This window comes from Anser anser, assembly GCF_964211835.1.
Source record: "Anser anser genome assembly, chromosome: Z".
Taxonomy (NCBI): Eukaryota; Metazoa; Chordata; class Aves; order Anseriformes; family Anatidae; genus Anser; species Anser anser.
Window position 1 is genome coordinate 3,972,552 of NC_139723.1, and position 26,213 is coordinate 3,998,764.

At 42.5% G+C, this 26,213-nt stretch overlaps 1 long non-coding RNA gene across 2 annotated transcripts; it reads left to right on the forward strand.

Moving 5' to 3' along the window:
- The first annotated feature begins 7,321 nt into the window (after positions 1-7,321).
- LOC310889808 lies at positions 7,322-24,858 on the forward strand. 2 transcript variants are annotated; one of them, XR_014576807.1, is made up of 3 exons: positions 7,322-8,061; positions 10,420-15,181; positions 19,522-24,858. It is a non-coding gene; the product is annotated as an uncharacterized lncRNA (long non-coding RNA). The 2 variants fall into 2 exon arrangements; XR_014576808.1 differs by lacking the exon at positions 10,420-15,181.
- The last annotated feature ends 1,355 nt before the right edge of the window (positions 24,859-26,213 follow it).

A 26,213-nucleotide genomic window follows, 5' to 3' on the forward strand; every position in this document is an offset into this window, starting at 1 on the left:
GTGCCCATGTACGCAGTGCCCCTGGCCTCGCAGGAAGGCTGGCAAGAGAGCGCTGGCGAGCTCCGAATCAAGGCTGGAGCACTTATAAGGAGGAAATGTGTAAAAGAGATATATAAATACTTTCCAGGAATTATTATATTGTTTAGACGTTTCAAGGAAAAAAAAAATCAAAACAACAAAAAATAATAAATGCAAACCACAGGAAAGAATAACAACAGAGTTTCTGGAAAAAAATGTCTCAGAGTATTGTTTATTGAATGCTTCCTTACTGTTATTATCAACATGTTGTGTAACACTTGTGTACAAAAAATAAAGATTAAGTCCTCACTGAGGGAAGAAAAAAACTCTGACCTTCTAGGAAGAAACAGTCTGAGGGAAAGTGATGGGTTGGATTGGTATTACTTAAAAACAGTTTTAATAATATTTATACATTTTAGTGAATATTTATGTTATTTGCTTTTCCTAATGGCTCACTGGGTAAAGAAAATCTTATCTATTGCACTGTTATTTATTGGTTCACTGCTCATTTCCACACTAATAGCAGCAGGGCATGTTCTGCTTTCTGGCTGTGCTTTCCTTCTCCGAGGTGTTCAGCTCCTTGTAGAACTTCATTTGGGGTGGGAAGGCGGATATAAAGCTTTCAGCTTTATGCTAGAAACCCGAACGGTTTGGTTCAGCCAATTCTCTCTAATCTTATCAAAATTCCCTGACATCTAGAAACAGCACCTGTTGTTCCACTAATCCAAAGCGAGACCTCACATGACTCCGGTACTGGAGAAGGCCGCTGCAAGCATGGTTTCCATCTGTTCTTCACCACGGGGCCCCAGGAGTCATCGGCAACGAACAAAGAAGATGAAAGGGGGCACTCTGCAATTACAGGTTCATTGTTTTAAACTTCAGGAAGCTGCAGTCAGGAACCTGAGCAAGCCCTCGCTGTGGTATGAAGCCCTCAAAGCATGCCCAGGAGAGAAGGAAGGTGCACAGCTTGCTGCGCCCTGACAGCTCTGATCCCGACTGGGACAGAAGGATGCCTCTGGAAGGGCTGAAGCAACCATGCAGCTCTGGCCCAGTGTTTTTTGTTGTTGTTGTTGTTTTATTTGTAATTTAGCTGCATTCTGCTTTTGGAATTTGTGGTAAATAGGACATGTTGGTGCATTTATGTAAAGAGGCAGCTGTTGGAGATGTATGGCCTGAAGAAGTGTTTTTGCAAGCTAAAAAGGAATAAAATTTGAGTCTGCTGCACGCTATTCAAAAAAAAAAAAAGGAGCTTAAAAAAAGCACATATGTATCCAACTTCCCTCCTGTTTAGGCAGAGCCCACAGTGAAGCAGAATTTTGTTTTTTTCTTCTAAAGGAACATATTTTCCTCATTTTTCCAGCATCAGGTTGGATAGCAAAAAGCCACAATAGGCTAGGCAAGGCAAGGCAAGGCAAGGCAAGGAAATTAGCCCAGCTTTAGGTGAAGAATCCCTTTGAATTGCATGAGAATAGACCTGCTGATAGGAAGTCACTCTCACAGAAAGTCATTATGAAACTCCTGGACCCTTGCTCTGTCTGATCTGTTTCCTGTTTCAAATGGAGAGTGGGTTCTTGGTGCAGCACCAGCAAAGCAGATAATTAGCGTTCCTAGACCTGATCGCACCTCAAATATATTTTACATTATGGTTTTGGTTTTATTGAGGTATACATTTGCTTACGGCTATACATGCTTACTTTAGGAAAAAAGTATCAACTGCTGCATATTTCTGGAGACTTCATCTGGTGGTTGGGCAGGTAAAGCTCACGCATTCATCACATGCTATATCTCTTGTGTGTGCATTTAAATGAAAATATTGTATTTCCTTTAAAAAATAACCCAGGCAATAGGAATGACACTCGTAGTTGAGCTTAGATCCCAGTGTGCAGGTGTTCTGAGTTTCTTTTTAAAGAGTAATCATTGTTAACAAATTTTCCAAGAATTGTTTTTGTTATTGCAAGAAATTAGCTCACTGCCTAGAAGGAAGTAATCATTCAGTCAAGCATAACACCATTAATAAACAAATCAAACAGGCTGCTCATGAGTCACTTTGAGTGTCTTTCTCTGTGTTTTGTTGTTGTTGCTGGTTGGTTGTTTTTGTTGTTGTTTTTGACACATCATTAGTACGACTCTTAGCTGTATTGAGCTGCTTAATTTGGAAGGTTAACTTCATATGCATGTTTAATATGTGTATATGTAGCAGCAAATCCTTCATACGGAAGGTGTGCAGCACATTGATTTTACAGCCCACTAAGTGAAGAAATATGCAAGACTTCAGGGCCTGTTCTGAGGCAGCAGAACAGTTTGGCTAATGAGTTAGATAGGAGCAAGGTCTTGAGGTGGCTTTGTCTGGACTTACAGACCTCATGCTAGAGCTGGCCAAATGATAGTAAACTTGATTCATTCATCTTTAAATGGCTGGAAGGGACCTCCATTTTACTATCATATGCACAGAGCACATTTATTTGTCCAGGTTACTAAACATTCTTGTTTTGTGAAAATGAAAGGTTTATTACTTGCAAAACCAAGCCAAACCAAACCAAGCAAACAAAAAACAAATACTGTGGTTGTATCAGGGTGCTTGTAAATTTAAATTTACTCAGTCTTTTATACAACAGTTGTACTCCCACAAGTAACAAGTCGAAGCAAAACGTTCATGAACAACCCTTAGGCTAAAATATGTTTGCATTTGGTGAACGTAACGCACATTTATATAGATAGAAAGGTCAGTTAAGGAACAAATTAGTGTCAAATACAGCTCTGCTCACACAGGCTGTTACTTCAGTGATTACTTTAACCATTTTTTCCATATATCAGGAAAACTGCTTTATTCCAGAACAAAAATTTACCACCTAGAAACTAAGCTTCTGAATTTAAAGATTTCTACTGAATACGTTGTAAATAAAGACAACCATTTAGGGACCGAGCCAACAAAGGAAACCTTGCAGTTGTTGTTAACTAGAGGCCACCTGATCATGGGGAACCTGTTGACAAAGGCTTCTTACTCCAGGTACAGGAAGCATCATGCTCGCAGTGTCTCATCTTCCTGGGGGACTTCAACAATGCAGACATTTGCTGGAAAAGCAACACTGTGTGCTGTAAGCAACCAAGGAGACTCCTGCGTTGTATCAAGGATAACTTCTTAAGGCAGGCAATAGATAGCCCAACCAGTGGGGAAGCAGTACTGTAACTGGTGCTCACCAACGCAGATGAGATATTAGAGAGGTTGGGGCTGCAGTGATCATGTGATGATGGGGTTCGTGATTTTCAGAGATAGGGGCATGACGAAGAGTAAAGTCAGGACTCTGAATTTTAGAAGGACAAACTTCCAGTTCTTCGAAGAATTAGTGGGATTCTCTAGGAAACCATCCTTAGAGGTAAAGGAACTTATCAGAGCTGGGAGCTCTTTAAGGACACTTTTCGTAGAGCACAAGTGCTCTTGATGCCATGCGTAAGAAATCGAGCAAGGAAGGCAGGAAACTGGCATGGCTGAGTGGGGATCTGCTGGTCAAACTGAGGTGTAAGAAGGAAGCACGCAGGCAGTGGAAGCAGAGACATGTGGCATGGAAGAATATAGGGATGCCATTCAGATGTGTAGGGATGGGACCTGCAAAGCTTAAGGCAGAGTTGGAGCTGAAGTTGACAAAGCATGCAAAGAATAGTGTTTCTACAGGTACTTTAGACCTTCTGATAAACCGGGTGGGACAACTAGTGACAACAGACGTGGGGAGTGCTGAACTCAACATTTTTTTGCCTCAGTCCTCCCTTGCCATCTCTCTTCCAGTATCTCCCTATTCCCTGAACCTCAAGGCAGGGACTGGGTGAATGAGGTCCTTCCATCACAAGAGGAGACTGGGTTTGAGACCACCTGAGGAACCTGAACAAACAAAAGTCCACCAGACATGAGGCATCGCAGGGGCCTGAGGGAACTGGCAGAGGTAGTTCCACCAATTTTAAAAAGGTTTATAAGGAGGACCCTTCTGACCAGTTGGCCTTGGGAAAATCATGAAAGAAGTCCTCCTGGAAGCTATGTCAAGCCATATGGAAGAGAGGGAGGTGATCTGAGACAGCCAACACAGCACATCATCTACAGAGTGACTGCATAAGGCATGTTTTGGTGCTGAACACATTACATCTGATGAACTTGCAAGCGAAGCAGTATAATCAGCTGTATCTTTTTTATTTTCTTTCAAAATTTTCTGCTCAATTTTTTTTTTTTTGACTCAAGGGCTGGTGAGGCTAGTGGTCCATGAATGCTCTCTAGCATTTCGTTTTAAACTTACTAGTTTTTAAGATTAAGTCTTTCTGTTGACTTAAACCAGTCTTGAAGACCTATGTAATGAAACAATCTTAGCTGTAATGGCCTCCAGAGCACCAAATTATTTTATCTGTGTGAAGTTTATCATGTGTCCCTGCATACTTTAGCAATGGCAATGTGTCATCTCGGAATAAATGTGTCAGTGAGACAGCATGAGAGAGCATCTCTGATAGCAACATCAGCACGGCCAAATGACTACACTTCAGTGTAATCTGGAAGGATTTCACGGGATGCTCAGTGGTCTGTAGATGCTCAGTAGCATTCAGTGCTGTGTGGATGCCTCTTGGCATCTGGAGGTGTCTGTCCTGTGGTGATGCAGCCGTAATGTCATGCAGGAGTGTCTTAAGTAGACTGACATTTTTTGCCAAGCCATAAGCTCTGTTCCAAGGTCCTGTTCAGAGTGGTGGCTGTACCATTAGATGCAGCACAAGCTGTTACACTTCTACTGTTGCTTTCTCTGTTCTTCAACAAGAAATGATGTCCCAAAAATGTTTGGCCTCTGCTACTGGTGAGAGTTTGTCATGGTTGAATATAAACTCTTCTTGCCAGGGCTTTCCTCCTCATTGGGTTCTGGGAGGTGATTTGGGGGAATTGGTGGACAAAGAACTGAACATGAGCTGTCAAGGTGTGCTTGCAGCCCAGAAAGCCACTCGTACCCTGGGCTGCACCAACAGCAGCGTGGGCAGCAGGGCGAGGGAGGGGATTGTCCCCCTCTGCTCTGCTCTCGTCAGACCCCACCTGGAGCCCTGCGCTCAGCTCTGGGGCCCCCAGCACAAGAAGGACAGGGACCTGTTAGAGCGAGTCCAGAGGAGGGCCACAAGGATATCAGAGGGCTGGAGCACCTCTGCTATGGAACCAGGCTGAGGGAGTTGGGGTTGTTCAGCCTGGAGAAGAGAAGGCCCTGGGGAAACCTTAGTGAGGCCTTCCAGTGCCTAAAGGGGGCTGCAGGAAAGCTGGGGAGGGACTCTGTGTCAGGGGTGTAGGGATAGGGCAAGGGGAAATGGCTTTAAAGTAAAAGAGGGGAGATTTAGATTAGATGTGAGGAAGAAATTCTTCCCTCAGAGGGCGGTGAGGCCCAGGCCCAGGCTGCCCAGAGGAGCTGCGGCTGCCCCATCCCTGGCAGTGCCCAAGGCCAGGCTGGACGGGGCTGGGGGCAGCCTGGGCTGGTGGGAGGTGTCCGTGCCCATGGCAGGGGGCTGGAACTAGGTGATCTTTAAGGTCCCTTACAACCTAAGCCATTCTGTGATTTTATGATTCTATGATTAGTTGATGGCACAGAGTTTGGGGTTGTTTGGGGGGGGCAGTTGTTTGTTTGTTTTTGTTTGTTGTCGGTCATGGTTGCTGTTGTTATTATTAGTATTATTATTTTGACTCTACTTTTGCCATTCTGCTGAAGGAAGAGTCTGCATTTGTCAGGGTCGGCCTTAGAAAGGCAGCCAAACTTTCTATGGAAGCATGTATCCACTCGAGGTCTGATGCAAAGATACAATCTTATTTTTCCCCAGAAATCTATATTCCAAGAATTCACAGACCTTCTGAGATGGCCTCGTGCTGCTTCCTGTGGCCAGACATCCACTGCCCGCAGAAGGGAGTTCAGCATCTATGGCCTCATCCCACTGCAGAGGGACTGCTTGTGGGGGCTTTGTTCTGCACAGCATTGCCTCAGCTGTGCTGGCTTCAGGGGCACATCAGCAGGGTAGTTCCTGAAGGGATCAGATTCCTCCCAGATCAGTCTGTGTAGGATCAGGTGGAGCAGAACAGCAACCTCCAGTAACGTGGGCTTATGCTGTATTGATGGCATGAAGTTTTGCTAAAAGATGAGTCTGAGAGCATGATGCCTTGCCTTCCTCTTGCCGGGGGAAAATCCCAGCAGTGCCTTCAAGGAGAGGCTCTGCCACATGCGTGAAAAATACGGAGCCAGGCTGGAGAGTGCAGGTATGTCTGATTGCACCTGGAGTCATACCTCTCAGGAGGTGCAGAAGCTCACAGTTTCAATGGGCAGCTTCTGGATACTGAGGGCACAATTTTGATCACAGAGTTAACACATGAGAACGGAGGTAGAGAGGTGGGTGCATGTTGCTGCTGCTGCTGCTTCTCCTAAAGCCTGGGAAAAGTGCTGGTTTCGAGTGCTTTGTGGCATTCATTGAGGAGTGTGAATTTGTTGAAATAGTCATTGCCTTCTCACTTCCCGGTGGGCTCTCGATGGCACTTGCTCTGTTGTTTCATGCATCAATTGCCTATGCTTAATTGGTTTCTGCTGCGATAGAGATAACCCATATAAAGCCTCTACACGACTTCAAGATAGGTTCTAAATTTAAATATATGCAGCAATGCTGGCTCCCACCTCGCTGGAGCCAGGAGGGCACTTGATGGGGCAGAGTGCTTTGTGCTGGGAGCAGGAGGTAGTGCTGCTCCTGGAGAGACATGCACGGCCCCGGCAGCACTGCTGTGCCTGAGCCAAGCAAGCAGCCAGTCGTTTCTCCATGTGGCTTTTATGGGGTATTGATGTCAAAACAGAGCTTGATTTCTATGAGAGGACAGCACCTTATGTCCCTCACCATCTTTCTGTATTTTCCACATTTGTTCCCAGTGAGGGAGGATTTGTTTTGTGACTTCTGCCCTCAGTGATCTGGGTGGATGCTGCTGTGATGCAGACCGGCACAGATAAAGGGTTCAGTAATGAGTATGACTTTGTAATCAGTAGGTGAGCTTTTGGACAAAGGCATCCTATTATTTTTCACCAGGACTCGCAGGAATGTGCTGCAAAATCAGAAAACTGCTTTAAGGGCTTCGTGTTAATTAATCGATGTTGGATCTTACAATGGACTAGAGCCCTAACAAACACATTTATGCCCTGATTTAGGGGTAAATTTTTCTGCTGAAACCCCATTTAAAAGAAATAGTACGTGAACATCCAACTTCCAAACTTGATCTTCTGTGGCCAGCTTTCCGAAACAAGCCTCAACCTATTTTTAACGTCTTTTCTTTTTTTTTTTTTTTTTTTCCAGAATAAGGGTAAAAGACAATGATTTTCTTTCAGAGACACAAAACAGCAGGGGCTAAATGCTATTCTCCATTATTATGGTGTGGAACTGAAATAACAGTGAAGTTGCGTTGCACTTTTCGCAGCTTGGAGAGAAGAGCCTGTCCCCGGGAGCTTGGAAAATGCCTACTTCTTCCAAACTGCTAAAACTGTCAGTGCATTTTTTTTTGTTTGTTTGTTTTTTTTTTAAGAGAGGGAGAAGATAGTTGAGGAGATTGAGGTGGAAAGGAATGGACTCATCTAGAATGGCCTGTAGAAATATGCACTGACCAAACCTGTTTAGCCTTTATTTGAATAGTTTAAACAGATGGCAACACTCTTATTAATCAACAATATGAAGCTATTATCAACAATAAAACATTCTTGTAAGTGTCTGCCAAACCCTCCATCTTGGCCAGTGTGTTTCATTTGGAGCTTACAGCAGGAATCTGTTTCTTTTTCAAAAGGCCTGATATGATATCCCTCTCTCCTCTGGCACTTGCAGAGCACGGGTTGTCCCTGTGTATCCTGTCACCAGCCTGGTGGAGCCAGGAAGGTTGTTAGCCCTTTAGCATTGACTCCTCGGTGAAGGTCACTGGCAGCCTGTTCAGAGCCTACAAAGTCAGGATGTGCTCTCCCAGAGGATTAATGGATAAAGCTCTGGAAAACTTCATCTAGAGAAGATGTCACCAATTTGATGTATAAGGCAATTTAAGCAATTTTCTTAATCTGGCTGCCCAAATTATTTTGATGGAAATGGAACAGCAAGATAGCCACATGGTGCTGCTCCATGTGAAATGCCTTTTGTTATTTTGTAGTGAGGGTTGCAATCTTTTCTGTCTGTGATTCACTTTCCATATCATGCAGATGCAATGCTTTAGAAATACCGGACATGAAGCAGAAAGTTCAAGAAGGAGATACTTTTCTTCCCAAATCTCAGATAGCTAAATTTGAATGCTATACTAATCTTAGACTTTATAGAGAAGAAGTCTAAGCATGTGGTAAATGATATGTTCACCACAAGTACATGGTGAATTTATGTTCAAACCTTACTCATCTATTGCCTAAACCCCCTTGGTTTTGAGAAGCTTTTTAAAGAAGATGACTTGGAAGAGGGTACTTTGTAATTTGACCTTCATTATGCTACCAACTTTGATGGGGATGACTGTCTCTGGATAAGTAACAAACTTTAAGATGAAATTCACAAGGACTTAAGTCACCGGGATACAAAGGCATAGCAATCTGCCCCAATGCCTTTAAGTTTTGTCCCACAAGTGCTGCTACTGAACTGGGACTGCTGCTGCTAAATGTAAGCAGTAACAGAATCCTTTTTTTCTTCTCTTTCTTGATGCACTGTGGGAATAGCAGATGAGCTGTTCAGCATAGCCTGCGACGTTTAATGGGAAAATGATGGACCTCTGACAAGGACAAATTTAACATGAAAGAGTCAGGCAGAACATGGGTCACCACTTATGTTCTCCAAAGACTTCAACAAGATGTTTATTTTACCTCTATCTCCCTCATTTTCAAAACTTCAGAGCATTTCCAAAACAATGACAAGCTGTCCAAATTCCACTACCAAGCACAAGATAGCTTGAACTGGTTGCTTTTCATCCTTGGTCAAAATCACAAAGCGACTTTTGGTACAGTACGTGTTGTAGACACGTACTGGATAGCAGAAGAAAAAAGAAAAATTTGCTATATTTCCCCTATCTTAACACAAACAGAAAAACTAGTCAAAACAGCGACATGGGAGCTACTGTTTTTTAACACAGTGACAAGGTTCAGTGCCTACATCCATTTTTATCTAGCCTTCAGCTTAATCTAATGAGAAAGGACCACTTCCCCCCACAACAATTGCAACATATTTTTTGTCAGAATAGGTGGAATATGGTAACCAGTCTGTTGTCCTGATTTTCCTTTCTTTGGAGGATTAAAACACCTTCAGCTGATGATGCATCTAATGAGGGCTGTGAGGTCCATGTACCTTGGAGATGATCAGGCCACTGCTGTTTTGTAACTAGCTTTTGCTGACTCTCAATAGCAAAGCTTAACAAGAAAAATCAATACATTAAAGACTAAATCTACAAATATTTTGCAATCATGCAGCATTGGGCAAACTTCAGGCTAACAAACATGTGTGGTATTCAAATTTCCATTAGTCATTTAGAGTGGAAAAACTGACGTGATTGTCAGTTAGTGGAATAAGGGATTCAAGTTATTTAACCGCAAAGCCGTAGTGTAGCATTATGCTCCTTAGTAAACACAAATACCTCCTTACAAAGGCACTTTGATAATTCTTCTGTTTGCATAAGACCAGTTGTCACTCAGGGACTGAAAAGCTATAAAACTAAATGCATGTGCACATTACCAAAAGTAGGCTCTACTCCTTTCCAAGGTTTCATTACCTACGGCAGGCCTATACAGCACTGAAGGTTAATGATGAGGTAATACCTTCTTAAACCGTCTATTTAAAAAATACAGAGAGCAGCACACTGATCATCTCCCTGCTGCTTCAGCACATGGGATTTCTTTCTCTACCTGGCTCAGATGAATGATTTGCTGCTTCACAAACTGTGAGTCAAAATAGCTGCTTTTGACTTTCTTCACCATAGTCATGTTGCCAGCTTTTGGGGAACTAGTGTCGGCATGTATCTTATGCAAGAAGGGCTCAAAGGCTAACTGGTGCATTTTGACCTGCAGCACTTTTTTTTTTTTTTTTCCCCCACTTATTTGTTTTTCAGGGGCGTTGTTCAGAACTTTGTCAAGTTAGGGGCATTGTTTTACACTGCAATTTTTTTTTTATTTTTTATTTTTTTTGCATTGAAGGGCATGGGAAAAAATAAGCACTGGCTAGAAAAAAAAAATAATCTGGATATGTTCTGTCCCTATACTCTGCACTGACTAATGAAATGGTGACTGAGGGTGACTGAAGGTTGAAAAACTTTCATTTTCAGGAAGCTGCTAGGTACTAATTCATCAGAACACAGGTAAGCTCCACGCCCTGTAATATCTGCCGTGGCATTTTTTAATTACTTTCTTGTTGCCTGTTAACTTTTCCTAGATGCCCAGTTCTTGCACCAGTTAGGATCATGTTAGTACCAACCTTGAGACACAAATGGGTGGAAGATGTGTAAGATGGGCGCTTTTCTAGATGCAGCTACCTCCTGCTCAATGCACTTTCCTTGTTGGCTCCATGGCTGGGCAACGAATACCTCCGATAGCAGACGGCCCGTGTTTCGCTAAGAGGCCAGAAGTGTTTGGTTTGAAGGTGAGGGATCAGGATAAAGAACAGCCTGCTCTTGTGGAATTTTATCAGGAAAGGTGACTCACTCCTTTGGAGCTTGCTGTATCTGAGCCCATGCCGCAGGCAAGCCATTCTCTGCCCTGTATTGGTGTGGGCTGGTAGCACCCATGGGTGGTAGGCCTGGGGTCGGGCATCTGGAGTGTGTTTAACACCAACTGCTCTTCACAAGGATGCCCTGACTCTGCTAGAGCGCCTAGAAGAAGATAGCGTTGGGAAGAAACGTGCCATGGCTTCCGGGGGGACGTGCTCCCTCCTGCCTGCACCGAGAGAGCCAAGAGGGGAGCCCTTATCAGTGCAACGCCAAGCGCAAGCAACAGGGTCGGACCCTGCCACACGCCGAGGCGGGCTGACATCATCTCCGAGGCTGACAGGCCTCCTACTTCCTTAGCTTGTTTACGGATCACATGAGTCCCGTTCCTGCCCTTCACAGCCAGGAATTTTTTTTGGAAGAGTTAACTTGGCAGCCGTCCCCGTGGAAGAATGTAAAGCTAACTACTTTTGGTACATGTGTGGCTCGCTTTTATAGAAAGCACTGGATGTAACGGAGGGAGATACAATGAGCTTCTATCACAAACAAAATGCAGTTCGGTGTCCAAGTTTCTGCTGGCGCGCTGTGCCTTCACTGGATTTTGGATTTGAGAAGGAGCACCTGGAAAGGATCTTGCGAGGCTGAGAGGCTGAAAGCAAGCCTGCAACGTGCCTGGCTGCAGGAGCTCGAGCAGTCCTTGCTGATATGCATATCTGAGCAGAGAGCTGTCCCTCCCTTGTAGGTGTAAGGGCAAGCGTAACTACAGAATTTCTTCTTACTCAAAGTCCTCTGATCAACAGCACATGATGACGATTTTCTGACACTGGACTGCGATCAGGGCCAAATGAAACTGCTTTACTCTGAATTCTGAAATTCCCTCCAGGAAATTGAAGCAGGGAGGATATTCTGCTATAACACATTTGGTACATCAAAGAGAGATACTTCGTATATTGTGATAAAGGTGATCTTTTTGACAAAAAAAAAAATAAATCCTGGATGATTACTACTATTCTTTAATATTCCAAATGGCTCAACAGAACTGGCATAAAAAGATACTGGGTTATGCCTTCACATTGTTTCTGAAATGTGTACTATATGAAAGGGAGTTAATTGCCTATCTCCAGCAGCTGGACATGCCAATTATCTGCCAAATCACTTGCATAGTTGAGTGACTCCATGTAATTTTGCTGACATCCTATAAGGAGGTGTTTGCAATACCCTTTCAACATAAATAAAATCAAGAAACGTAATGAAATGACATGTTGTCCCTCAAAGGTGGTGGGGTTTATGTTTTTTTTTTTTTTTTTTTTTTTTTTTTAAGCCTATATGGCAGTCATACTTTTCAAGAGTGAAATAAGCTCTGAGTGCAGTTGGTTCTTGCTCTCCTGCCAGCTTTCCCCTTTTGCCGTCTGCCAAGCCCTGCACAGTCCATCAGACAGGTTGGAGAACCACTGTAAGACTGGGCCCTGCTCTCCCACTCGAGAGAACCCCTGCTTCTTTTGTGTGTGGTGAGGCGGGTGTCTCCTTCCTCGTTTGTTTCCTCTTCCTCCTAAGGCACTTACTCCTGCTGGCAGCTGGCTTACGTTTCGTACAGTTGGATCAAGTCTGCCCATTCAGCATCATTTGAGACTGCTGAATTCCTGATTAGTTATACGCACTGTTATTATATGGAGAGCTGGTTTCATTCTCAGCCAAACCATTTCTGTCTTTGTGGAAATCGGGCTCCTCATCAACATGGAAAGTCTGGGTAGGCAGAACCAATGTGAGAGCACAGCTGGAAAATAGTCATTATCATGAAGACAGACGGAACAAGGGAAAAAATGACTTTAAGAATAAGAGATTTATTTTGGTTGTATTAGAAAGCTTCTGAGGCACAAAGTCCTCCCTCATAACAAAGATTTTATGTTCACTTCTAAGTGGTTCCAGTAAAATTAACTTTAGGTTCAATTATCTTGCCAGGTCTGCGGGTGAAGGTGGGAGCTGGCATTTTCCCACATGAGAAGAAATTCCTGTGTTCTCCTGTTCAGTCCTTGTTAACTCCTTGCACACATTGTTGAAGGATGAATTTTCAGTCCAGTGATACTGGGCAGAGGATGGAAGCAGTTGTTAGCTCTGGCCTTAAATGGCACCAAACTGCATTGTTTACCATGGAGTTCTTTCCTGTAGGAATCCTTTTTAATTACTATTATTTTTTCCTACTTCTTCCCATGAGTAACACAGCATGGACTCACAACAGCAAGAAAACTTGTACTATTACCCAATAAAAGTTGCTTTTTGGGAAAGTCTGAAGAGCTAGCTCATTATCTACACCCCCACCCACATCTTCTAAAAGGAGCTGATTGTAGAGCTTAGTGATATGGTTTAGTGGAGGACTTGTTAGTGTTAGGTCAGAGGTTGGACTGGGTGATCTTGGAGGTCTCTTCCAACCTAGATGATTCTGTGATTCTGTGAAATGGATGCAATATTCAGCCATTTACATGAACTGAATCACTACAAGTTTCCAAAAGAAAGAAGGTTAACTCTGCATAGCCGTAGCATCAGCAATATGAGAGAGATTTGCTTGGTGACTGTGGCAGTGAGCTTTGACTAGATGGTTTCTGTGGAGTCTGTAAGAAGAAAGCTAGGAGATGAGAGATGAGCAATAGCCAACATATTGGCTATTTGTCAATAACAAATCATGTCTAACCGATTTAATTTCTCTCTTTGAAAATAAAGAAGGCTTTCTTAAAAGATAGAAAAAGGAGATGTTATACATTCTGCTTTTCATAAGAAGTTGTTGTATTGTTTCACTTGACACATTTTTGTCTAGGAATCATGGTTAGCTGTATGTGCTGAGGGGTTGATGCAACAGTAGCTGCAAAATGACTGAATGCAGTGGCTTAAGATCAGTGAATACGACCTGTGCTTGGTACAATGCTTTGTATTCGTGATTGGATGATGAAATAACAGTACAGTCATTAAATTTACAGGTAGAATTAAGCTGGAAGAGAATGAGAATGTGTGGACAGGCTTGAATTAAAATTGATCTTGGCAAGCTGCTGAATACTAGTCTACAAGGACAATTGCATGTCACTGCTTCTCTGTAGGAGCCACTACCTCTTCAAACGGAATGAAGAGCAACCAAGATAGCCACATTTTTGTGAAAAGGGACCCAGGAATTTATTGTGGTCTGCACGTTTCATTCTTGTGGTCTGCAGGTTTCATAAATCAACAGCGCAGTTTGGCTGAGAAATTAAGCACTCTCCTAGTACTGAAATTAGAAGACAGCCTGTGAAACTACGGTGAAAGAGTCTTTCCTCTTTGTGGTTCAGTGATGCAAGGTTTCCATGGTAGTGCTGTCTTTTAGATACCGTATATGGAGGAAAAATCATTTGGAGAGAGTCAAACAAACAACAACCTGGTCAAAGATCTAGAATAAAAAATCTTCACAGGAAAGATAAAAATTGTTAACATGTTTACCTAACCAAGAGAAAGTAAGCCTCCCAATAGATAAAGTTGCAAATGTGAAAGACAGTCTGTTCTCCCACACAGATGGCAAACACATCCGAAAACAATGAGTTGAACTTGTAGAAAGAAATCTTTGATTACTAGTTAAGGTTTTTCCTTAGGGATAAGGAAGCACCATGCAAGAAAGCTGTGGAGTACTGGCAGCATGATGTAGCTGTGAACAGGTTAGGCAAATACTGTTCAGGAATGACCAGTGTAATTAACTGTAGCTTTACACTAGATGCCCTCGTCAGGTTTCTTCACATCTTCTAGTCTATGACATTGACTAAGGAAAATTTTAAGCAAAGGTTCAAATTGTCTTGCAAGCCTCAGTGCGGGGACATAAATCAGAAAGGGGGCATCAGGGAGACACCACTAAAATGAGCCTGGACTTTAGATAAGGCTGTGTTCTGTCAAACCTTTTCTGCTCTGCTCTCATGTACAATAGGCAGTTTATGTCTTCTAATGGTTTTCAGCCTGGGCCCAGGTAATCAAGAGGAGGTATGTACCTGGAAGCCAAATCTCATCTGGCCTTGCTGAACTAACGTAACGAAATATTGTGATGTGAATGTTAAAGTACACAAAACTGTTGAATTCAGCATTGCCAGACTGGCATGGACAGCCTTTTTGTGTAACTGTTGTCCCTTTTAAAAATAGCATGCTTTGTTTAAGCAGTAAGTGAGAAACAAATAGCTCTTCATTTGTCATGGAATTGTTTACTTTAGATCCATCGTCCATATGCAGATGACTCAATTACTAATTTCAGTATCTTGGTGGCAAGACTTTATTAAATTTGGGGATTGTATCTCTTTGTCTTTTAGAGCACAAACAATGGGAATGGAAACTTGCTTAACCTCTAATTACGAACATTGCTATTTTCTGCAGTTTATTCATCTCCCTAACAATTCTGAGTGTTTACTGTATCTGCAGATGAACAGATAAATGTGTACTAGTCTCCTTGGAAAGCAACAGGATTTTGCTTTGTCTTCATGCATTTCCCTCAAGGTAATCTTTCCATGACAGATTAATATACAGTTCATGAGATTTTTCTTCATATAGAGAGAGCATGTATGTATGAAAATAAAAACACGACTGAAAACACCCATAGAGAATCTAAACAACATGAATATAAAAGCTGAATCTTCAAGGATGCTGCTTCCCTTTACCAATACTAAGACACAGAAATCTGACATTCAAGCTTCTTATTAACTGGAAAAGTGATCTGTATTTGGTTTCCTAAGGAATTAAGGGCTGCAACTGAGAACAAATATTATCCTCTGAGATGAATAAAATACAAAAATCTTGGCAGATAAAAGAAATAACCAGTAGAGAATCCAGATAAAGTTTTGTGTGCTTGTGTGCTCAAAAGATGAAAAAATTAACCTCACACATGTAAGAAGACCTTAACTAGAATAGATCTGAAGAATTCAAGAGAACTATTAGCACTAGAAAGGTGCTAATATCTTATAACTTATTTCCAGCCTATCTCTCTTTCTTGGCCAGAGGTCAGATGCAGTTAAATAAAAACATCCCTTCCATAAGAAATTAACAGAAAAGACCCTTTTACCATCACAAATTATGTAATGTTTTGGAATATTCATTTTGCTATGTAATGTTTTCTAAGACTTTGGGCAACGGCCTCTTATCTAAAATCTTATTAAAATCTTTTATCTAAAATCTTGAGGGATTTATCAAAAATCATATCAAATCATATCAAAATCTATGAGGGAGTGAGCACTGTCTGTAATGGAGGGAGTGGAGGGTATGGAACTTGCAGTTGGCAATGGCACAGTTGAGATCCTCTGGGTAAGGATTAAAGGACAAACAGATAAAGCAGATTTTGTTGTTTGAGTCTGCTATAGGCCACCCAGACAGGATGGCAACACTGATAAATTATTCTATAAGGAATTAAGTGGTATCTCTAGGTCAGCTGTCCTTGTCCTTATGGGTGACTTCAACTTCCCAGACATTAGCTGGGAATACCATTCAGCCAATACAAACAGGTCCAGGAAATTCCTGAGGCATGTTAGCAATAACTCCCTGGTACAGGCACTGAGGGAGGTGACTAACAAAGGTGCCCTCCAAGATTTGTTGCTTATAAACAGAGAGGGTCTTGTGGGTGAAGTAGCGATTTGTCCTGGACATAGTGACCATGAGGTGGTTGAGTTTAAAATCCTTGGTGACAGGCAGAAAGCTGCTAGCAAATATTTAGTCCTGACGATACAGAGGGCAGACTTAGGCTTTTGAAGGCATTGTGGCCCAGCAGTGCTGGTTAGTTAAGTAACACCTCTTAAGAGCACAGGAGCAGGTGATTCCAAAGAAGCTGGAAAAGCTGGGCAGAAGGCCAGCTTGGCTGAGCAGGGATCTTCTAGAACTTAGGTGGAAAAGGAAAGTGTATGGATATTGGAAGCAAGGTCAGTTGAACAAGGACTACAGAGGTGCTGTTCACTTCTGTATGGAGAAAATTCATGCAGCCAAAGCTCAGTTAGAATTGAAGCTGGCCAGTACTGTGGGGGACAACAAAAAGGGCTTTTTTTAAAGTATGCTAACAGCAAAAGGAGGAGCAGAGAAAACATTGATCCATTACTTGTTGAAGTTGGTCACCTCACAAATAGGGATGCCAATAAAGCAGAGAGGTTTAATGCCTTCTTTGCCTCTGTCTTTAACACCAATGATGGGCTCAGGGACACCCAGAGCTCTGAATTTCAGGACTGTGATGATGATAAACTCCCAGCCAACTTTGAACTTGTGCGGGATTTGCTGCTCCAGCTGGATGTATATCAGTATATGGGGTCCAATGGGATTCATCCCAGGGTACACAAACAGCTGGCTGATGTCATTGCAAGACCTTTCTTAATTTTTCAATGGTCTTGGGAATCTGGAAAAGTCACAGTCAACTGGAATCTGGCAAATGTTGTCCTGGTTTCCAAGAAAGGTAAGAAGGAAAACACTGGTCATTCCAGGCCTGTCAGTCTCACTTCAATACCTGGCAAAATTATGGAGAATTAATTAATATCCTTTTATGACAAGGTTACCCACATAGATGACCACAGGAAGCCAGTAAACGTGATTTTTTTATTTTTATTTTGTTTTAATATTTGCAAAGCTTTTCATAGTGTTTCTCACAGTATAATGTCTTCCAGACAAATTATCCAGTTTACAGCTAGACAAGTACACAGTTCTATGAGTGAACTATTGGCTTATGGGTCAGGCTGAAAGGTTTAAAGCACATGGGGCTACATCAGGCTGGCAGGCAGTCACTGGTGGGGTTCCACAGGGCTCCATTTTAGGCCCAGTGCTCTTTGATGTTTTTGTAAATCTCAATGCAGGACTCAAGTGCATAGTGAGAAAGTTTACAGATGATACTAAATTAGGAGGAGCTGTTGACTCCCTCAAGGTCAGAGAGGCCTTGCAGAGAGATCTTGACAAATGAGTCACCAGACACATGAAATTCAACAAGAGCAAGTGCTGGATTCTGCACCTGGGTTAGGGCAACCCTGGCTGTACGGACAGTCTGGGGGATGAGAGGCTGAAGCGCAGCCCTGCAGAAAGGGATCTGGGGGTTTTGGTTGAGGGCAAGTTGAATGTGAGCCAGCAGTGTGCTCTGGCAGCCAGAAAAAGAAGGGCCAGCCTTGTTCTGGGGTGCATCAGGCACAGCACTGCTGGATGGTCAAGGGAAGGGATTGTTCTACTCTGCTCTGCGCTGGTCTGGCCTCCCCTCGAGCACTGTGTGCAGTTTTAGTCACCACAATATAAGGGCATAAAACTGCTAGAGAGCATCCAAAGGAGGGCAACAAACATAAGGAAGGGTCTAGAGGGCAAGAAGTGTGGAGCAGCTGAGGTCCCTGGGTTTGTTGAGCCCAGAGCAGAGCAGGCCGAGGGGAGGCCTCATGGCGGCCTGCAGCTCCCTCACGAGGGGAGCGGAGGGGCAGGCGCTGAGCTCTGCTCTCTGGGGACAGCGACAGGACCCGAGGGGACGGCATGGAGCTGGGACAGGGGAGGGTCAGGCTGGGTGTTAGGGAAAGGTTCTGCACCCAGAGGTGGTCGGGCACTGGGACAGGCTGCCCAGGGCAGTGGTCACGGCATCGAGCTGCTGCAGTTCAAGAAACATTGGGACAGCGCTCTCAGACGTAGGGTCTGGTTTTTGGGTTGTCCAAAACCTCCTGTGTGGAGCCAGGAGTTGGACTAGATGATCCTTGCGGGTCCCTTTCAATTCAGGATATTCCATAATTCTGTGATTCTATTATTGTCATGGTATCAAGACTGCTGATAAATTATTTTGGATTTATAAGCACTGTATTATGACATGTCTAATGACAATATTAATATTTTAGTGCAATTACAATACATACAATTTATTGAAATTGTCAGAAAAAACTTAAATTTGCTTCTATATTCTTCTACGGACCTGTAGCACTTACAGTGTCTCCTTGAAACTGCTGCACTTTATTTTGTGAGAAAAATGAAGTTGAGCTTGCCAAAATAAAATATTCAGTGAGATTGGGTTTACTATTCGTAATCTACCTTCCTTTCTTTTTTGTCTGTTTGTTTGGTCAGAAAAGACTGAAAATAATTGTGAAACATGTTCTGTAAGGCTACAACTACAAATCTGGAAAAATACCAGCAGATATTCTTCTCTGACTTGTGCAGATATTTCGTAACTATCAAAGTTAGAGAAGCTCTAGAAAAAGCCTGTTGACGTTACCTTCCCCAGTTCTATACATCAGTTTGATTTAGTATGGTCATTGTACTGGAAATTCACTATAAGAACTGAGATTACTGAGATTATCTTTACAAAAATCACTGTAGTTTAGAGATTTTTTTTTTTTTTTCGCTGTCTAGCATGCTCCCTCACAGGTAAGCTTTCACATCAACCTGCACCATCATTTTTTTTCCATGTTTTCTTACAGAAGCATCAATAACAATGTTTTTAGTACATTGATTATTCTGTAGTATCAGCCCTATTTCAGGAGTGGAAGATTTTTTCAACTTAAAATGCAAAGACACTGCAATTATGCCAGGGTAGTTTACCAAAATTAAATATGTTTACAGCACTGCAGCACAGGATTTTCCCTGATTTAATGGCCTCGGTTTTTCTGCTGACTTAATCTTATTAACACAAAACAGTTCATATACACAAATCTGCAGCATAAGAGCAGCTCTCTTTCTGCTCCTAATGTATCTTTAGATGTTGGCATTATAAACATAAATATGTAATCCTTCTTGCCTCTAGCTGAGCCCTTAAATCTGGTGGCATTTTGTGTTTTAAAGGTTAATTAATCACTTTGCAAGCAAATGTTCTGTTACTAATTTAGAATTTACTTTTCATTATTGAATATAATCAGACCTCGAGTTCAAGGCTTCAGTTCTCCACTTTGAAGACGCCCACAGCTGTGAACATCCCTCCCCTCTCCCATCCCACCGCAGACGCAGCGCACTCCTGAGTATGGTGTCACTGCTACAGAAGACACTTAGCTACACCAGAAAGGAAGAAAAGTACACTACCATCTGCAAGGAGAGCTGATGGTTTTGTGTGCTCTCTAGAAAAGATTAGTCCTGTGCTGTGAAATCAAAATGTGTTGAGAGACTGTTCCCAGACAAACAGCTGCTGCATTAGATTTTCATCATCGTAAGACTGATGAGATTTACTTTGGGCTGCCTTTTTTTTTTTTTTTTTTCCATTGGCACTGAGACCCAGTGATAACAACTCTTGTCTTTCTGCTGGTTATATTTTAACCTACCTGCTGGTTTTCTTGTTTGAGGAGTTAAATGGTGTAGACTTTGGGGGCAGGTCTGAAATAATTTCATAGTGCTACTTCTGCTGTTAAACACCCAATCAGCTCGTGGTTACAACATTGTAATGCATGTACTTGACTTATGCCATGTAGAGAATTTAATTGACAGATGTTCTGGATACTGGGTTGTGTTTACTTACAACATTTAAATGCATTACTGTTATTAACTTTCTGTGTGCGGTGTGTTACAATGCAGGAGTACATAGACACATGATAATTCAATGTTTAAGGGTGAGCAGTATTGTTCCAGCAAGCCAGACATCTCTGAGAAAGGGCCAGGTCCAAAGCTTGAACTGGATTCTCACCAAGACCAATATTTCCAAACGGTTTTAACCTTTTTGGCCTCTAACTTCCCAGTTTCCATGTTAGGCTTCTGTTAAAAATGCATACATCAGGTAGGGCTGAGTTGCTTGGCACCTAAAATAATCTGGATCCAGAATTCAGTGCTTCTCTCTATGTGGCTCAAGGAGTGTGGTCCAACTGGCATCTAATAGGGAAATGCTGCCCAGAAATTGAGAGATTTTTAAGTATTTTTATTATGTGAATTAACTACCATGGATTTGCTTCTATACGTGTTTGGTTCTTTCACCAGCATAGCCTTTATCTCCCATAGTGTCCCTTAGGATATCTTAATTTATAATCTTACTAAGCTCTGTTCTCTCTTTTTCACAAACACAAAATGTTTGAGCAGAACAGAATAATGACTCATAAAGGTTGCTTCAGAAATCTGGAATGGTTTAGTAATCAATGTGACAAGGTTAGTTTGTCTCTTGAAAGCTTAAATAACCCACTTGAAATAAAGTGCATTGCTTGACATGATACTTCCTTTAGCAGTCTGCATCCAAAATATTCATTTTTTTGCATGGTACTGTACAAATTGCCCTGTACAAATCTGCCTTCACTTGGAAAGGGATAAAATATATGGATTTTTTATAAAACAAACAAAGAAAAAAACACCAAAAAACTTGCCCAAAGAACTCATCACAATTGTCAACCTTGATGGAAAAGCTAGAGGGTTTTTAAGAGCTAGAAAAGCTTTTACGTCTTCAGAGAAGGCAACTAGATTCTTATCCTCCCTTTTGCTCCAAAGCAGACTTCCACTCCCTCTGAAAACTTGAATTAAAATGTTGATGTGCCATTTCAGCTCTTCAGGACAAAAATCCAAAAATGACAGTGTTAATAGTGGAAAGTGCAGTTAGTGCTGAGTTTTGGGATCCTTCCTATAGTCTGTAAGTGTGCAAAAATGATTTACCAAATGGTCTATATGTAGATAATTAGCATGAATTCAGAAGTATGAGATACTAATATTAGCAAGGAAAGCACTTCTCTAAAGTATAAATTCGCAGTCACTCTAGGGCTTGTCTAGGAAACTTATTTTTGGCAGAATAGAGAAGTGCAGTTGTAACGCTGTATTCAAAACTCACCAGTTTCAAAATGAAGGTGCAGGAGGGAATACATTAATCTATGGATAATAAGCTGTTCTTTCCTCTTCCCTGTTGATTCTTTTCCTTCAGTAAATCCTTCTGAGATGAATATCCTGCCATTTGGGGAAAAAAAAAAAAAAGTACAAACCATTTGGGGGAAAACAAAAAGTACAAAATATCATTCTTAATTCTATGATTTCCAGAAACAGGAACAGTACAGACATGGTAAGCCTAGTTCTGGATAGACAGAAATGCTGTGGCAAACCATGTACTTTTAGAAGTGGGATTTAAAGATTTTCTAATTTAGTGTTTTCCACTTCTATGCACCTTGGGATGAAAGCGGAAAGTAGCAATATTGCATCCCATGGAGAAAAAACAAGTCATGAAAGAAATGTCTTGACTTAAAGATGTCTTAAAGAAATGTCTTGCCACGAGACAACTGTCTTGTGAGATCATTAGTTACACCACTAATCCCAAAATATTACTTCCAAGGAACTTCTGGATAAAGAAATTGTTGTGGAAGATCTCATATGAAAAGCAAAAATTAATTTGCAAATTATATAGATTTGTGACACCTTGTAAAATGATATTTCTTAACAGAAACAGTTGAAAATAGTCTGTGAAACTTGCATGTTTTCATTCTGCTTTTTGAAAGATCCTTAGGTAGAATGATTTTAATTCAAAATGTGTTTTGACTGGAAATGAAAAACAAAGTTCAAACTCCAGCACAAATTTTTTACTTTAATGTCTGGATCGGTACTGGAAAGCAAGAATTCCACCAGCACAGTTTGTTTTGTTTGTGCATTTCCTCACTTATGCACCCATTTGTTTGTGCAAGGGGCTTCAGCACAGCTTGCAGCAGATGGGTGTCCTCAGCAGAAGCACCCTAGGCTCTGCAGTGCAGCCTCCCAAGGCTTGTCCCAGGGGTGGAGAGAGGGGCACGGCTGTGTGAGCTTTGCCACGGTGCCAGGGCAGGAAAGATCCTTCGTCCTGCCTCAGTTTCCCCAGCACCCTTGTGTTTGATGCAGGGTGGGCTGGTGAAGGCTAACAGAGCCATACCCCTTTCTCTGGGGGCTGTTTGAGGGGGAAAGGTGGTTCGTTTCTGCCCTACGGGATTGCCTCCTACCCTCCCGAGTGCCAAAGCACCGAACAGGCGCTGTTGCAACTGTCCTGTAACTAGAAGAAAACAAGAGGGCAGCTCTCATCAGAGTAACCTGAGGCAACACCAGGAGCCTTGTGCAACTGCTGCCTGTTGTGCTTTCTCCGTGGGATGCCAGGAGCTATCTGTAGCTTTTTTTTTTCCTTTTTTTTTCCTTTTAGCTATTTTATAATGAAGGTCACGTGAGTCCAAAGAATAACAATAAAGTATGTTAGTTTCCCAGTAGTGATGACTTCTGGCAATGAGTTTCATATGTCCTAATCTGAAACAAAGGCAGCACAGGAAGAGTGAGTGACTCAGTCTCTGATGCAGAGTCCCAGAAAGTAAACACTGTCTAACTAGTCTTATCTGGTTTTTAGGAGCTTGAACCGAGCATTTCATTAGGCAGGGATTTCTTTTGTGTGTGGATATGTGTCAGGCACTGATGCAGACTGTGAAAATGTCTTTCTAAAATAATCGGTGCTTGAGGGTTTGGAGAGGGAGCTCCATGCATGCGGCCACTCCGGGAGGTGGGCAGACGCTAGGAGACTTCAGTGCTTTGTCTTCTAAACTGATTCCCCAGCAGTTTTTAGGGATGGTGTGAGGAAGACGGGGGGAACAAGATTTTTATTTTTTTTTTTTTTTTGGAAAGGAAATTTAGGGTGCCACGCACACACCGTCCAAGTCAGTGGAAGTGCCTGGGGCAGCCACCTTAACCTCCTGTCCTTCCAGAAGTAGGTGTCATGGCGTATTCCTCATGGAAAGACCTCTTGTTCTGGGGAAGAGGATGCTTCAGGGCTCAGCTTGGCCGAGCACACCCCTCATTACGCTGTCACGTAGGTGCCTTCTCCCTTCCTCCACCCAGAGGTGTCCCTGTAGGTGAGCCTCTACCTGTCGTTCATCCACCTGGAGGTCTGTGGAGCTCAGAGGACCGAGCTCCAGCTCCACTTCATCTGCTGCCAATGGTGGGCTGTGGAAAAACAAGAGCTGGGTACAGCACTCCTTTGAATGTCCTTGGAAGCTCTCGGGAGAAATAACACATCTCCTTTGCTTGCTCAAGTCTTCTGTCCCTTCCTCCTCGTTCACAGGGGAGCCCCACAAACCACAGGTCTTCCCGGAGAAGCAGGTGGAGCAAAGTGAGTGACTCCCCTCCAGCACTGAACAATGACCCCCAAGGAATGCAGCTGCACGTATACGGACCAGCGCCATGATTACAGGTTAATAACGTGCCGGCATGACCTTTGAATTAGTTGTCCTTCCAGTCATCCCAGGGAGATGTTGGCAGGCAGCATTTCGCGCAGCGCTTCCCAAAAATGCTGCCGCATTAGCTCCGTTTCACCGATGGAGGAGCTGCCAAGTGAGAAATCAAGTAACCAGCGCTGCTCAAGTGGCAGTGCAGAGCTGGGCACCGTGGGCAGACTTTTCTGTCGCCGCAGCTCAGGCCAGCATGCTCCAGGCATCCACCTGTCCATACCACCTCAGCGTTTAGCACCTGCACTTTGGGATTTTCAGGCATTTTTTCTGCGGCATCTTGTTAAATTCTCTCAAAGTTATTTAAAAGCCCGAAAGCAGTTCGCACGACCAGCGTTCCCTTATCACGTTCGGGGAAACGCTAGTGGCACCTCAGGAATAACAGTCCCAGAGGTACTATCTACCGCGATAGCGGCCCGGAGCAAACACATGCAGCTCGGTTATCGCCCCGAAACCCCCTTTGCTGCGCTTTATTCTGCCGCTGCAGCCAGCAGCCCGCGCCAAGCGCCGTCTCGATGTGCGTCACCGCTAATGTGATTAAGCACCGGCGCTAATTTCGCGATGTGTCGCCGAGATACCCTCCGGAGCCGGGGAGGCGAGGGCGAGGAGAGGTCCCCGCGGAGAGGATGCAGGGGACGCGTGCTTGCTGCGCGCCCATCCGCAGCCTCCTGCGCGGGGATTGCAGCGCAAGAGGGGCGCAGGAAGGCGAGCAGGAGCCGCGGGGAAGCCGCCACGGGAGTCCCCTGACTCAGCGCTGAGTCACCACCACCGGCAGAGACCGACCGGCCCCTCGCGGCCCCTCACGGCCATCCCGAGCCGTCCCGGGCCGCCCCGAGCCGGGCCGGCGGGCGGGGGGCGCCGCCGCGGGGTCCCCACAGGCGGGGGATGTCGTCGAGCCCTGGTTTTGCCCTCCGGTGTAAAAGGAAGCAAAAACGCACGCGAAAGGAACCGGGAAGAGAAAAAAAGGGAAGGAGAATAAATAAACAAATAGAGAAAAAAAAAAAGAAAAGAAAAAGAAAAGAAAAAGAAAAAGGAAAAGAAAAAGAAAAAGAAAAAGGAAAAGGAAAAGAAAAAGGAAAAGGAAAAGGAAAAGGAAAAGGAAAAGGAAAAGAAAAAGAAAAAGAAAAAGAAAAAGAAAAAGAAAAAGAAAAAGAAAAAGAAAAAGAAAAAGAAAAAGAAAAAGAAAAAGAAAAAGAAAAAGAAAAAGAAAAAGAAAAAGAAAAAGAAAAAGAAAAAGAAAAAGAAAAAGAAAAAGAAGAAAAAGAAAAAGAGTAGAAAAGGAAAATAAAGAAGAAGAAAAAAGAGGAGAAAGAAGAAAAAAGAAAGAAAAAAGTAAAAAAGAAAAAAAAACAGAAGAAAGAAGAAAAATGACAGAAAAATGAAAAAAATAAAGAAGAAAAAAGAGAGAAGAAAGAAGAAAAAGAAAAAAAGAGAAGAAAAGAAAGAAGAAAAGGAAAGGGAAAAAAAGAAAGTAGAGAAAAGAGAGAAGGAAGAAAAAGAAAAAAGAAAAAAATAAAAATAAAAATAAAAAGAAGAAAAATAAGAATAATAAGAAAAGAAAAAGAAAAAGAAAGAAAAAGAAAAGAAAAAGAAAAAGAAAAAGAAAAAGAAAAAGAAAAAGAAAAAGAAAAAGAAAAAGAAAAAGAAAAAGAAAAAGAAAAAGAAAAAGAAAAAGAAAAAGAAAAAGAAAAAGAAGAAAAACAAAAACAAAAACAAAAACAAAAACAAAAACAAAAAAAGAAAAAGAAGAAAAAGAAATGAAAAAAACAAAAAAGCAACCAATCAAAAAAAAAAAAGAACAAACAAAAACCCAACCAAACAAAAACCAAACCAAACAAAAAAAGAAACCAGTAAAACAAAATGCAGAAACAAGGAACAAAACAAAGCAACACAACAAACAAAAAAGACCCACAAGAAAACCTCCAAACCTACCCCAAACCTCCACCCCCCTACCCAGTGAAACAAAAAACTCATGCTCCTGCTGGTGCTGCTGCAGCATTTTTTAATTGTTTTTAATTTTAAATGAGTTATTGGGGGAATTGAATGCAACCTGGGAGCACTTCACATGCAACACAGATCTGGGGCCTAAAACCAAAAACGTATGCTTTCACATGAGTTAAAGACCTGCTGCAGTCCCAGCTGTTCCTTTGTATGGATTCGCATGGATTGCAGACAACAACAGCCCCTCCCTCCTCCGGCCCTCCCTGCCGCACAAGATTCCAAATTATGCACAGAGGTTCCGGTCATGGTTTAATGTTAAAGGTTAAAATCCTGGAGGTTACAGTATGGTTGTTTGCAATATTATCTGAGTACCCCAAACCCTTTGATTTAATCCGGGGAAGCTCCTGGTTTTACCATCAGTTTAGTGAATAACAGTATTTTTTTTCTATTAGAATTCTCTTTCCCATTGCAAAACCAGCTGCAGCTTG